General features: G+C 40.0%; 1 protein-coding gene across 5 annotated transcripts in view; it reads left to right on the top strand.

The window, feature by feature from the left end:
- METTL21A (methyltransferase 21A, HSPA lysine) overlaps positions 1 to 15,123 on the top strand; it is a 373,666-nt gene that overhangs the window by 102,963 nt on the left and 255,580 nt on the right. For 3 of the 5 annotated variants that reach the window (XR_007517939.1, XR_007517940.1, XR_007517941.1), the window contains one exon: positions 8,666 to 10,105. The exons of the other annotated variants lie outside the window; for them this stretch is intronic. The gene's annotated coding sequence lies outside the window, so the exon portion shown is untranslated. Of the gene's footprint in view, positions 1 to 8,665; positions 10,106 to 15,123 lie in introns of those variants that run through there. 5 annotated transcript variants of the gene reach the window in all.

The raw sequence follows: 15,123 nt of genomic DNA, 5'->3' as shown, positions 1-15,123 counted from the left end.
AAGAGACTCTGAGAGTTGCTCTTGAATGTAGAGTAGCTAAAGTGAATGGAAGAAACAATGGAGTAAAAGTGCTGAAAGGAAGATTTCAAAGGGTGGCTCAAGAAGACTAAGTAAAGTATTATAATAAAATGTGCAAAGACCTGGAGTTAGAAAACCAAAAGGGAAGAACATGTTCGGCATTTCTGAATGAAGAAAAAAGTTAAGCCTTGGGGGCCAAGATGGCGGACTAGGTGGACGCTACCGCGGATCCCTCTTGCAACAAAGACTCGGAAAAACAAGTGAATCGATCACATACATAACAATCTACAAACTCTGAACAACAAACACAGATTTAGAGACGGAGAACGAACAAATATGGGGAGACAGCGATTGTTTTCAGAGCCAGGAGCCAGCGTACCAGTCAGCGGATTTTCTGGAAAAACTAGTTTCCCAGTGGTGGCTCGGAGACAGCAGTCCATATCAAACCACATAAAGAAGCAGACCATGACAGCTTCTCCAACCCCTCAAACAAAAGAATCAAAATCTTTCCCAAATGAAGATACAATCCTGGAATTATCAGATACAGAATATAAAAAACTAATTTACAGAATGCTTAAAGACATCACAAATGAAATTAGGCTGACTGCAGAAAAAGCCAAGGAACACACTGATAAAACTGTTGAAGAACTCAAAAAGATTATTCAAGAACATAGTGGAAAAATTAATAAGTTGCAAGAATCCATAGAGAGACAGCATGTAGAAATCCAAAAGATTAACAATAAAATTACAGAATTAGATAACACAATAGGAAGTCAGAGGAGCAGACTCGAGCAATTAGAATGTAGACTGGGACATCTGGAGAACCAGGGGATCAACACCAACATAGCTGAAAAAAAATCAGATAAAAGAATTAAAAAAAAATGAAGGAACCCTAAGAATCATGTGGGACTCTATCAAGAAGAATAACTTGCGAGTGATTGGAGTCCCAGAACAGGGAGGGGGGACAGAAAACACAGAGAAAATAGTTGGAGAACTCCTGACACAAAACTTCCCTGACATCATGAAAGACGAAAGGATATCTATCCAAGATGCTCATCGAACCCCATTTAAGATTGATCCAAAAAGAAAAACACCAAGACATATTATCATCAAACTCGCCAAAACCAAAGATAAACAGAAAAATTTTAAAAGCAGCCAGGGAGAAAAGAAAGGTTTCCTTCAAGGGAGAATCAATAAGAATAAGTTCAGACTACTCAGCAGAAACCACGCAGGCAAGAAGGGAATGGGATGACGTATACAGAGCACTGAAGGAGAAAAACTGCCAGCCAAGGATCATATATCCAGCAAAACTCTCTCTGAAATATGAAGGAGAAATTAAAATATTTACAGATAAACACAAGTTTAGAGAATTTGCAAAAACCAAACCAAGGCTACAAGAAATGCTAAAGGAGATTGTTTGGTCAGATGACCAATAATATCAGATACCAGCACAATACAAGGTCACAAAACAGAACGTCCTGATATCAACTCAAATAGGGAAATCACAAAAACAAACAAATTAAGATTAATTCTAAAAAAAAAATAAATAAATAAAATAATACACATAACAGGGAATCATGGAAGTCAATAGGTAAAAGATTACAATAATCAAAAAGAGGGACTAAATACAGGAGGCCTTGAACTGCCAGATGGGGAGTGATACAAGGCGATATAGAACGATACAAGTTAGGTTTTTACTTAGAAAAATAGGGGTAAATAATAAGGTAACCACAAAAAGGAATATCAACTCCATAACTCAAGAAAAAAGCCAAGAAAAACGTAATGACTCAACTAACATAAAGTTAAACATTATGAAAATGAGGATCTCACAATCTACTAAGAAAAACGTCTCAGCACAAAAAACTATGTGGAAAAATGAAATGGCCAACAACACACATGAAAAGGCATCAAAATGACAGCACTAAAAACTTATTTATCTATAATTACGCTGAATGTAAATGGACTAAATGCACCAATAAAGAGACAGAGAGTCACGGACTGGATAAAGAAACACGATCCATCTATATGCTGCCTACAAGAGACACACCTTAGACTTAGAGACACAAACAAACTAAAACTCAAAGGATGGAAAAAAATATATCAAGCAAACAATAAGCGAAAAAGAAGAGGAGTAGCAATATTAATTTCTGACAAAATAGACTTTAGACTTAAATCCACCACAAAGGATAAAGAAGGACACTATATAATGATAAAAGGGACAATTGATCAGGAAGACATAACCATATTAAATATTTATGCACCCACTGACAGGGCTGCAAGATACATAAATCAAATTTTAACAGAATTGAAAAGTGAGATAGACACCTCCACATTTATAGTAGGAGACTTCAACACACCACTTTCGGAGAAGGACAGGACATCCAGTAAGAAGCTCAATAGAGACACGGAAGACCTACTTACAACAATCAATCAACTTGACCTCATTGACTTATACAGAACTCTCCACCCAACTGCTACAAAATGTACTTTTTTTTCTAGTGCACATGGAACATTCTCTAGAATAGACCACATATTAGGTCATAAAACAAATCTTTGCAGAGTCCAAAACATCGAAATATTACAAAGCATCTTCTCAGACCACAAGGCAATGAAACTAGAAATCAATAACAGAAAAACTAGGAAAAAGAAATCAAATACTTGGAAAATGAACAATACCCTCCTGAAAAAAGACTGGGTTATAGAAGACATCAAGGAGGGAATAAGGAAATTCATAGAATGCAACGAGAATGAAAATACTTCCTATCAAAACCTCTGGGACACAGCAAAAGCAGTGCTCAGAGGCCAATTTATATCGATAAATGCACACATACAAAAAGAAGAAAGAGCCAAAATCAGAGAACTGTCCCGACAACTTGAACAAATAGAAAGTGAGCAACAAAAGAACCCATCAGGCACCAGAAGAAAACAAATAATAAAAATTAGAGCTGAACTAAATGAATTAGAGAACAGAAAAACAATTGAAAGAATTAACAAAGCCAAAAGCTGGTTCTTTGAAAAAATTAACAAAATTGATAAACCATTGGCTAGACTGACTAAAGAAAAACAGGAAAGGAAACAAATAACCCAAATAAGAAACGAGAAGGACCACATCACAACAGAACCAAACGAAATTAAAAGAATCATTTCAGATTACTATGAAAAATTGTACTCTAACAAATTTGAAAACCTAGAAGAAATGGATAAATTCTTGGAAAAACACTACCTACCTAAACTAACACATTCAGAAGTAGAACAACTAAATAGACCCATAACAAAAAAAGAGATTGAAACGGTAATCAAAAAACTTCCAACAAAAAAAAGTCCTGGCCCGGACGGCTTCACTGCAGAGTTCTACCAAACCTTCAGAGAAGACTTAACCCCACTACTACTGAAGGTATTTCAAAGCATAGAAAAAGACGGAATACTACCCAACTCATTCTATGAAGCTACCATCTCCCTGATACCAAAACCAGGTAAAGACATTACAAAAAAGAAAATTATAGACCTATATCCCTCATGAACATAGATGCAAAAATCCTCAACAAAATTCTAGCCAATAGAATCCAACGACACATCAAAAAAATAATTCACCCTGATCAAGTGGGATTTATACCAGGTATGCAAGGCTGGTTTAATATCAGAAAAACCATTAATGTGATCCATCACATAAATAAAACAGAAGATAAAAACCACATGATCTTATCAATCGATGCAGAAAAGGCATTTGACAAAGTCCAACACCCATTTATGATAAAAACTCTTACCAAAATAGGAATTGAAGGAAACTTCCTCAACATAATAAAGGGCATCTATGCAAAGCCAACAGCCAGTATCACTCTAAATGGAGAGAACCTGAAAGCATTTCCCTTGAGAACGGGAACCAGACAAGGATGCCCTTTATCACCGCTCTTATTCAACATCGTGTTGGAAGTCTTAGCCAGGGCAATTAGGCTAGACAAAGAAATAAAGCGTATCCGGATTGGCAAGGAGGAAGTAAAGCTATCACTATTTGCAGATGACATGATCGTATACACAGAAAACCCTAAGGAATCCTCCAGAAAACTACTGAAACTAATAGAAGAGTTTGGCAGAGTCTCAGGTTATAAAATAAACATACAAAAATCACTTGGATTCCTCTACATCAACAAAAAGAACACCGAAGAGGAAATAACCAAATCAATACCATTCACAGTAGCCCCCAAGAAGATAAAATACTTAGGAATAAATCTTACCAAGGATGTAAAAGACCTATACAAAGAAAACTACAAAGCTCTACAACAAGAAATTCAAAAGGACATACTTAAGTGGAAAAACATACCCTGCTCATGGATAGGAAGACTTAACATAGTAAAAATGTCTATTCTACCAAAAGCCATCTATACATATAACGCACTTCCGATCCAAATTCCAATGTCATATTTTAAGGGGATAGAGAAACAAATCACCAATTTCATATGGAAGGGAAAGAACCCCCGGATAAGCAAAGCATTACTGAAAAAGAAGAAGAAAGTGGGAGGCCTCACTCTACCTGATTTCAGAACCTATTATACAGCCACAGTAGTCAAAACAGCCTGGTACTGGTACAACAACAGGCACATAGACCAATGGAACAGAATTGAGAATCCAGATATAAATCCATCCACGTATGAGCAGCTGATATTTGACAAAGGACCAGTGTCAGTTAATTGGGGAAAAGATAGTCTTTTCAACAAATGGTGCTGGCATAACTGGATATCCATTTGCAAAAAAATGAAACAGGACCCATACCTCACACCATGCACAAAAACTAACTCCAAGTGGATCAAAGACCTAAACATAAAGACTAAAACGATAAAGATCATGGAAGAAAAAATAGGGACAACCCTAGGAGCCCTAATACAGGGCATAAACAGAATACAAAACATTACCAAAAATGATGAAGAGAAACCAGATAACTGGGAGCTCCTAAAAATCAAACACCTATGCTCATCTAAAGACTTCACCAAAAGAGTAAAAAGACCACCTACAGACTGGGAAAGAATTTTCAGCTATGACATCTCAGACCAGCGCCTGATCTCTAAAATCTACATGATTCTGTCAAAACTCAACCACAAAAAGACAAACAACCCAATCAAGAAGTGGGCAAAGGATATGAACACACATTTCACTAAAGAAGATATTCAGGCAGCCAACAGATACATGAGAAAATGCTCCCGATCATTAGCCATTAGAGAAATGCAAATTAAAACTACGATGAGATTCCATCTCACACCAACTAGACTGGCATTAATCCAAAAAACACAAAATAATAAATGTTGGAGAGGCTGCGGAGAGATTGGAACTCTCATACACTGCTGGTGGGAATGTAAAATGGTACAACCACTTTGGAAATCCATCTGGCGTTATCTTAAACAGTTAGAAATAGAACTACCATACAACCCAGAAATCCCACTCCTCGGAATATACCCTAGAGAAACAAGAGCCTTCACACAAACAGATATATGCACACCCATGTTTATTGCAGCTCTGTTTACAATAGCAAAAAGTTGGAAGCAACCAAGGTGTCCATCAACGGATGAATGGGTAAATAAATTGTGGTATATTCACACAGTGGAATACTACGCATCGATAAAGAACAGTGACGAATTTCTGAAACATTTCATAACATGGAGGAATCTGGAAGGCATTATGCTGAGCGAAATGAGTCAGAGGCAAAAGGACAAATATTGTATAAGACCACTATTATAAGATCTTGAGAAATAGAAAAAACTGAGAAGAACACATACTTTTGTGGTTACGAGGGGGGGAGGGAGGGAGGGAGGGAGAGGGTTTTTTATTGATCAATCAGTAGATAAGAACTGCTTTGGGTGAAGGGAAAGACAACACTCAATACAAGGAAGGTCAGCCTAATTGGACTGGACTAAAAGCAAAGAGGTTTCCGGGATAAAATGAATGCTTCAAAGGTCAGTGGAGCAGGGGCGGGGGTCTGGGGAACATGGTTTGAGGGGATTTCTAAGTCAGTTGGCAAAATAATTCTATTAGGAAAACATTCTGCATCCCACTTTGAAAGATGGCGTCTGGGGTCCTAAATGCTAACAAGCGGCCATCTAAGAGGCATCAATTGGTCTCAACCCACCTGGAGCAAAGGAAAATGAAGAACACCAAGGTCACAGGACAACTAAGAATCCAAGAGACAGAAAGGGCCACATGAACCAGAGACCTACATCATCCTGAGACCAGAAGAACTAGTTGGTGCCCGGCCACAATCGATGACTGCCCTGTCAGGGAGCACAGCAGAGAACTCCTGAGGGAGCAGGAGATCAGTGGGATGCAGACCCCAAATTCTCATAAAAAGACCATACTTAATGGCCTGACTGCGACTAGAGGAATCCCGGCAGCAATGCTCCCCAGACCTTCTGTTGGCACAGGACAGGAACCATCCCCGAAGACAACTCATCAGACATGAAAGGGACTGGTCAGCGGGGGGGAGAGAGATGCTGATGAAGAGTGAGCTAATTAAATCAGGTGGACACTTGAGAGTGTGTCGGCAACTCTTGACTGGAGGGGGGATGGGAAGATAGAGAGAGAGGGAAGATGGCAAAATTGGCACGAAACGAGAGACTGAAAGGGCTGACTCAATAGGGGGAGAGCAAGTGGGAGAAGGGAGTAAGATGTATGTAAACTTACATGTGACAGACTGATTGGATTTGTAAATGTTCACTTGAAGCTTAATAAAAGTTAATTAAAAAAAAAAAAGTTAAGCCTTGAGTTGCAATTTTGAAAGATTGTATGGACAAGGAAACCCTGGTGGCATAGTGGTTAAGTGCTATGGCTGCTAACCAAAGGGTCGGCAGTTCGAATCCACTTATGGGGAAGTTCTACTCTGTCCTATAGGGTCGCTATGAGTCGGAAATGACTCCACAGCCCTGGATTTGGTTGGTTTTGTTTTTTTGTATGGACAAAATATTGAATGGTGCAGGAAACATCAAAAGAAGATTGAAGGAATACACAGAGTCACTGTAGCAGAAAGAAATGGTCAACATTCAGCCATTTCAGGAGGTAGCATATGATCAAGAACTGATGGTACTGAAGGAAGAAGTCTAAACTGCACTGAAGGCATTAGAGAAAAGCAAGGCTCAAGAAATTGACAGAACACCAATTGAGATGTTTCAACAAACAGATGCAGTGTTGCAGGTACTCACTTGTCTATGCCAAGAAATCTGGAAGACAGATACCTGGCCAACCAACTTGAAGAGATCCATATTTGTGCCCATTCCAAAGAAAGGTGATTCAACAGAACGTGGAAATTATCAAACAATATCATATGCAAGTAAAATTTTGCTGAAGATAATTTAAAAAGCAGTTATGGCAGTACATCAACAGGGAACTGCCGGAAATTCAGGCCAGATTCAGAAGAGGGCATGGAATGAGGAATATCATTGCTGATGTCAGATGAATCTTGGCTGAAAGCAGAGAATACTAGAAAGATATTTACCCATATTTTATTGACTATGCAGAGGCATTCGACTGTGTGGATCACAAAAAAAATTACGAGTAACATTTCTAAGAAGGGAAATTCCAGAATATTTAATTGTGCTCCTGAGGATGGGTTCCTGAGGAACCTGTACATAGACCAAGAGGCAGTTGCTCAAACAGAACAAAGGGATACTATGTGGTTTAAAATCAGGAAAGGTGTGTGTCAGGTTTGTATCCTTTCACCATACTTTTTCAATTTATATGCTGAGCAAATAATTTGAGAAGCTGGACTATATGAAGAATGCGGCATCAAGATTGGAGGAAGACTCATTAACAATCTGCGATGTGCAGATGACACAACTTTGCTTGCTGAAAGCAAAGAGGACTCGAAGCACTTATTGATGAAGATCAAAGACTATAGCCTTCAGTATGGATTATACCTCAACATAAAGAAAGCAAAAATCCTCACAACTGTACCAATAAGCAACATCATGATAAACAGAAGAAAGGTTGAAGTTGTCAAGGATTTCATTTTAATTGGACCCACGATCAACACCCTTGGAAGCAGCAGTGAAGAAATCAAACGATGTATTGCATTGTGCAAATCTGCTCAAACACCTCTTTAGAGTGTTGAAAAGCAAAGGTGTCACTTTGAGGACTAAGATGTGCCTCACCCAAGCCATGGTGCTTCCAATCGCCTCATATGCATGCAAAATCTGGACAATAAATAAGGAAGACCAAAGAAGAATTGATGCCTTTGAACTATGGTGTTGGCAAAGAACTGCCAGAAGAATTAATAAGCTTGTTGTCATGGATTGAATTGTGTCCCCCAAAAATATGTGTCAACTTGGTTAGACCATGATTTCCAGTATTATGTGGTTGTCCTCCATTTTGTGATTGTAATTTTATGTTAAAAAGGATTAGGATGGGATTGTAACACCCTTACTCAGGTCATATTCCTGATCCAATGTAAGGGAGTTTCCTTGCAGTGTGGCCTGCATTGCCTTTTTTATTTTTTTAATTGTGTTTTACGTGACAGTTTGCAAACCAAGTCAGTCATTGGTGGTAGGTGGGCACCATCTAGTTCTTCTGGACTCAGGCTGTTGTAGTCTCTGGTTTATGTGGCCTTTTCTGTCTCTTGGGCTCGTATTTACCTTATATTTTTGGTGTTCTTCATTCTCCTTTGCTGCAGGTGGGTTGAGACCAATTGATACATCTTAGATGGCCATTTGCTGGAGCTGAAGACCCCAGATGCCACTCACCAAAGGGGGATACAGAAGATTTTCTTAATACATTCCGTTATGCCAATTGACCTAGATGTCCCCTGAAACTGTGGTCCCCAGGCCCCCATCCCTGCTACTCTGGCCTTCGAAGCATTCAGGTGTATTCAGGAAACTTCTTTGCTTTTGGTTTAGTCCAGTTGCTGCACCACTTTTTATCTTACAAGAGATAAAAAGAAGGGGAAGCAAGCAGAGAGTGGGAACCTCATACCGCCAAGAAAGCAGGACCAGGAGTAGAGCGTGTCCTTTGGACCCAGGGTTCCTGCATGGAGAAGTTCCTAGTCCAGGGGAAGATTGATGACAAGGACCTTCCTACAGAGCTGACAAAGTCTTCCCCTGGAGCTGACACCCTGAATTTGAACTTGTAGTCTACTAGACTGTGAGAGAGTCAATTTCTCTTTGTTGAAGCTATCTACTTGTGGCATTTCTGTTACAGCAGCAGTAGAGGACTAAGACTCCTGTTTTGGAAGAAGTACAGCCAGAGTGCTCCACTGGAAGCGAGGGTGGCAAGACTTCTTCTCATGTACTTTGGACAATGTTATCAGGAAAGACTGGTCCCTGGAGAAGGACATCATGCTTGGTGGGGCAGGGGGTCAGTGAAAAAGAGGAAGACCATCAAAGAGATGGATTGACATAGTGGCTGCAGCCACGGGCTGAGACATGGCAATGATCGTGAGGATCATGCAGGATTGGGCAGTGTTTCATTCTGTTGTACCGGAGGTTGCTATGAGTCAGAGCTGACTGGACAGCACCCAACAACAATAACAATATCCATCTGATTGCACAGTACTAAATAGTTTTTGTAACTGTGGCTTTGAGCTGAACCAGTAGAATACTTTTGTAACTGTGTGTCAGAGTTGCTTATAGTTCTTCCAGGAAGCCGTAACTGAATCGTTTGCAGGACTTTTCTATCATCTTTACTAATCTATCATCTTCATCTATCATCTTTACCCCAAGATTAAACAAATAGTGTATGCATTTGTGGCCTATGTGAATCAAGGTGTGAAACAGTTGTAACTTCTTCTGCGGCTGTTGCAGCCCAGGAGTGTTTACTGGAATTATGCATAATATATCATGGATCCAAAAGGTTTTTAAAAATCACCATCTCTGCTTTAAGGCTTGCACTAAATTGTCCCTTCTCTGTCAGAGCCTGCTGCACACACAGAGGCAGAGCACCAGTCATGTGTTATGAATTGTGTTGCCCATTGATCTATCTGTCTGACCCATTAGACTATAAGTGCCTCAAGGCCAGGGACTTCACTCATCCCTTCTGTGCCTGTTTATTGATCTGAACTGAAGGAACCAAACTCAGTACCCAAACGCTGGTATTAAATGTGGATCTTTTCATTTTACCCACGTAAGAATCCTATAAAGTAGTTACCATTATTATTTTTTCTTTTCTTGGAGAAAGCTCAAAACAGTGAAGAAAACTTGTCCATCCTCTGTAAGTCTATGTTTTTTCTCACAATATTGTTCTCTGTGATAGCAAGAGTGTTGAAAATTAGAAACGCAGCATTTGTAAAGCATGTTCCTCTGCTGAATCCCAGATTTTCTTTCAAACCACTGATACCCACTCTCCTTGTGCTTACTTGGTTTTACCAGAAGGTTTTCAGAAAACAGCCAAATTCATATTCTTTCCGGAATTCCTGCTCTTCCCATCCTAATCTGTCTCTTCCAGTTTTTCCTCACCTCAGTCACAATAACTCCATTGTAGTAGTTGCTCAGGACAAAGTCCCTGGAGTCATCCTTGGCTCCCCTTTGTCTCTGAAAACCCATATCCAACCCACCAGGATTCTAAATCCAGAATCTGGCTCCCTTTCCTCTCCTCCACTACTACTGCTCTGGCCTGAGGCATCATCATCTCTCACCAGTAATTACCTCCTAACAGGTTTTTCTACTTCTTGCAAAACTAAGTCAGATCATGTCTCTTCTTTACTCAAAACCCAGCAACGTTCCCCATTTCACTCAGGGTAAAGGCCAAGTCTTTGTAATGACCCACAGGCCCTCCATAATCTGTGCGCCCTCCATAATCTATGCCTCTCCCCCTCCCCTCCCCTCCCCTCCCCCTCCCCTCCCCCTCCCCTCCCCTCCCCCCTCCCCTCCCCTCCCCTCCCCTCCCCTCCTCCTCCCCTCCCCTCCTCCTCCCCTCCCCTCCCCCTCTCCCTCTCCCTTCTGGTGAACTTTGCTTCACACCTTGACCACCCTATTTAATGCGGCACCTATACCTCCCCCTGTGCCCCAGTTCACCCCACACCACTTACCTACTCCACATTTTCTTTTTTCATACCACTTATCATTATTAAAAAAAAGAATTCCTATCAGGTCAAATCCAACTCATGGCAACCCCATGTGTGTCAGAGTAGAACTGAGCTCTGTAACATTTCCAATGGCTGGTTTTTTGGAAGTGGATCGCCAGGCCTTTCTCCCAAGATGCCTCTGGGAGGACTTGAACCTCTAACATTTGGTTGGCAGCCAAGCATGTTAACCGTTCGCACCACCTATACTATAATAATTATTTATTGTATTTTATTGTTTATTATCTGTTTCTCCCCACAAAGGCAGCCATTTTTTCACTGAGGATTCTCAAGTGCCTAGAGCAGTGCCTCGAGGTCACTCATTAAATACTTGTTGAATTGTACAGAATTATGATAAATCCTATGACTGAGGTTAGCACAAGGTGCCATGGGAACATACAGAAGTGGTCCACACTGAGACTTTGTGAAAAAGCTAATGCCCCAGCTGAATTTATAAGAATAAATAGAGTAAGGCACATGAAGGAGCCATGAGAGGCAATGAAATCATAGATGCAAAGAACTCCCTGGGGTATTGTTTCAGGTGGATATTTGGATTGGACACTACCTGTTGATCACAGTTCAGAGTATCGAAGACAAAGCACATGGGCAATAGATTTTACAAAACATTTCTTTAATGAAGCTTATTTCTGTCTGGGTGTACCAGGTTACCCTAGTGAGCACTGATAACTTTTCACAGTTAAACTGCATTGGGCAGGAATTTCAACTTGACCAGTGAAGGCACTAGATCTTTGTTTTGGTCAGTTGGGTAGCTGGTGTTTTGCTAGCCAAGTTTCTGTCAGCCAAAAATCATAGTCGAGGAAGTTGACAGTGAATATCTTTGGAAAGGAATGCAATAACCTGTGGAGATTTTTCTTATCGGAGGTGTTGTCTCAGCATAAGTTAGGGAGCTAGAGCCTTCCCTAACTATTTTGGTACCTGGGACAAGACACAAACTCACCTTCGAATCAACTTTGTAACTCATGATGTGTGATTTATGTGTTCTTAACAATGTGTGCCATCTGGTGGCTTCATATTTAAGTAATTATTACTGATAATTAGATGTTGAGTTCAGTTGTTTCTATCTGTTGGAGTGTTATGTGCTGTCAACATGTGAATGTAATATATTTTAGAATTGTGCACTCTTTAAAATGTTTACTTGTGCCCTTTAAAGTTCAGTGCTCAGGTGCAGAGCCCCTTTTTTCCTCCCAATTTTGTCTCTGTTCATAGAGTCACCTAACCCTGGTCCCTGGCTGGCACACACTAATCAATACACATTATTTAAATGACTGAAGTCGAAATACATTTGTTCTGGAAGAAACATGTAGTCTAAGCCTCAAGGATTTGGGGAAATAGAACTTAATGCATGCCTTTGTTTTTGTAAAATAGAGCTCATCAGAGTATATATTTCATACTGCATATTTTCATGAGTTTTTGTGAGGATTAATATATGTAATATAAGCTAATGTATGTAATGGCCCTTTGTACATTTTTTAAAGTAATAGACTTTATATTTTAGACTAGTTTTAAAGTTATAGAAAAAGTGGACAGATAGTATAGAGAGTTCCTATATACCTTCCCTCCACTTTCCTGGTACACAGTTTCACCTATTATTAACACTTTACAATCGCATAAGGAACCCTGGTGGCACAGTGGTTAAGTACTTAGCTGCTAACCAAAAGGTCGGTGGTTTGAATCCACCAGCTGCTCCATGAGAGAAAGATGCGGTAGCCTGTTCCCATGAAAATTACAGCCTTGGAAACCCTATGCAGCGTTTCTACTCTGAGGTGGAGTCAACTTAATGGCAACAGGGTTTTTGTTTTTTTTTGGTCTGCAGTAGTATGGTACGTTCGTTATAATTAATGAACCAATATTGGTACATTTTTATTAAGAAAAGTCCATAGTTTATTCATATTTCCTTAGTTTTTTTTTTTCTGTTCCAGGACTCCATCCAGGATATCATATAACATTTAAGTGTCCTGTCTCCTTGGACTCCTCTCGGCTGTGACAAATTCTCAGACTTTCCTTGTTTTTGATGACCTTGACAGTTTTATGGAGTATTGGCCAGATATTTTGTGGGCTGCCCCTCTACTGAAATTTGTCCATGGCACGTTTTAAGGCTTTTAAAAGTTTAATTATCATTATTATTACTTCATATTTAGATTAATTTATAGGGCCACTATGGGTCGGCATTGACTCGACGGTACTGGGTTACTGGGTTTTTTATTCAGATTAAAGTTTAGAACTGGGGTGGGGAGTGGGAAGATAGTTTTGTTGTACATTCAGTATTTAAAAGAAAGGTTTGTTTTGAGGCTTGGTCTGTGTATCAGTGCAAAAAGACTGTCTGGACAGAATATGTTTTCCCTGCATCCACCCTTCCATCTGTCCATTCAATTCAGTAAATATTCACCAAGTCTCTGTTGTGAGGGTAGACATGTATACGTGCTGGGGATTCAATGATAAAAGAGAACCGCTCTCATGGAATTTCCAATCAAATAGGGAGACAGTTCATAAACAACTGAAGAAAAGAAACAATGTAGTTTGTGACATGTGAAGAAAACAAAATATTCTTATATTAAAGAATCTTTCAGTAGGTGACCAAAAAAAAAAAAAGGACATCATGGTTGGTAAAGTAGAGGGTCAGCGAAAATGAGGAAAACCCTCAATGAGATTGACTGATACAATAGCTACAGCAATGGGCTCAAACATACCAGCAATCATGAAGACAGCTCAGGACTGGGCAACATTTTGTTCTGTCATATGCAAGGTTGCCATGAGCCGGAGCCAACGTGATGGCAACTAACAACAACAGAGGTGATGGGAAGGGAGTCTAATTAGGATCATGTATTTTTATTAGGATCAGGTTTAGCTATAAGAGACAGAAAACTCAACAATGATAGGGGCTTAAACAAAATAGAAATTTATTTCTCCTTCATGTTCGGGGAGTAAGTGTGTCAGTCCAGGGGTACTATGGGTGCTCCATACTCCATAGTGTCAAGGTTCTGGATTCCTTTGATATTATTTTCCTGCTGCACATGGATTCATTTCCCAGGATCATCTCATGGACCATGACAGCTTCTGGGGCTCCGGTCATCACATCTGAATTCCAGCATGAACATGAAGGGGACAGAGAAGCGAACCCTCTTTTTCCCATTTCTGTTTACTTCTTGCTGGTCGGAACTTAGTCAAGTGTTCTTACAAGTATTCTTAGTCAAGTGTACTTGCTGGAAGGGAGATTGGAAATGTAGTCTTTATTCCACATGGCCATATGTACTAACTAAACATCAGAGGTTCTGCTGCAGTACAACAGTGCTTCTCAAATTTCAGCATATATCAGAATCACCTGGGGAACTTGCTGAAACACAGATTGCTGGGCCCCACCTCCCATTCAGTAGGGCTTCTTATTCAGTAAGTCTGGGACAGAGCTCCAAAATTTGCATTTTAAATAAGTTTCCAGGTGTTGCTCATACTTCTGGTACAAGACAACATTTTGAAAACCACTGCCATAGAAGAAGCAGAGCATGGATATTGGGGATAACCTGCTGTGGTTATCTCTGCTATGGACGGTAATCTGGACGATAACCATTTACATTTTGTGTGATCTCAGATTAAGCTTTCTGAGATCAAGTATTTTATCCTTAATATATCAAATCTGACCAAGCCTTGAAATTTAGTCAGTGTTTTTTTTTTTGTATAAGGTGAGCATATCAGTTGTCTACTGCTGTGCAACAAACCATGTACTGCAAAACATAGAGACTTAAAACAACAATCATTTTATTTGTGCATGATTCTGTGGATCAGTCAGCAATTTGGAGGAGGCTCAATGGGGAAGGCTTGCATCTGCTCCATGTGGCTTTGGTCATGACTATGGCTGGAGGAGCTACGATGGCCTCACTCACACATCTGGGACCTGGGGGTTAGCAGTTACCTGGGGCACTTTGGCACTCCTTTAGGAGACTCTCTTTCTACCAGTATAACCTGGAATTCCTTACATGGACCCTTGGGGGCTCCAAGATGGCAAAGTGAAAGCTCTATAGCTTCTTACGGCCTAGACTTAAAAATTACACAGCATCCTTTCT

This window comes from Elephas maximus, chromosome 6, assembly GCF_024166365.1.
Source record: "Elephas maximus indicus isolate mEleMax1 chromosome 6, mEleMax1 primary haplotype, whole genome shotgun sequence".
Lineage (NCBI taxonomy): Eukaryota > Metazoa > Chordata > Mammalia > Proboscidea > Elephantidae > Elephas > Elephas maximus.
Note: the sequence above shows the minus strand (reverse complement) of the source record. Positions and strands in the feature narration are given on the sequence as shown.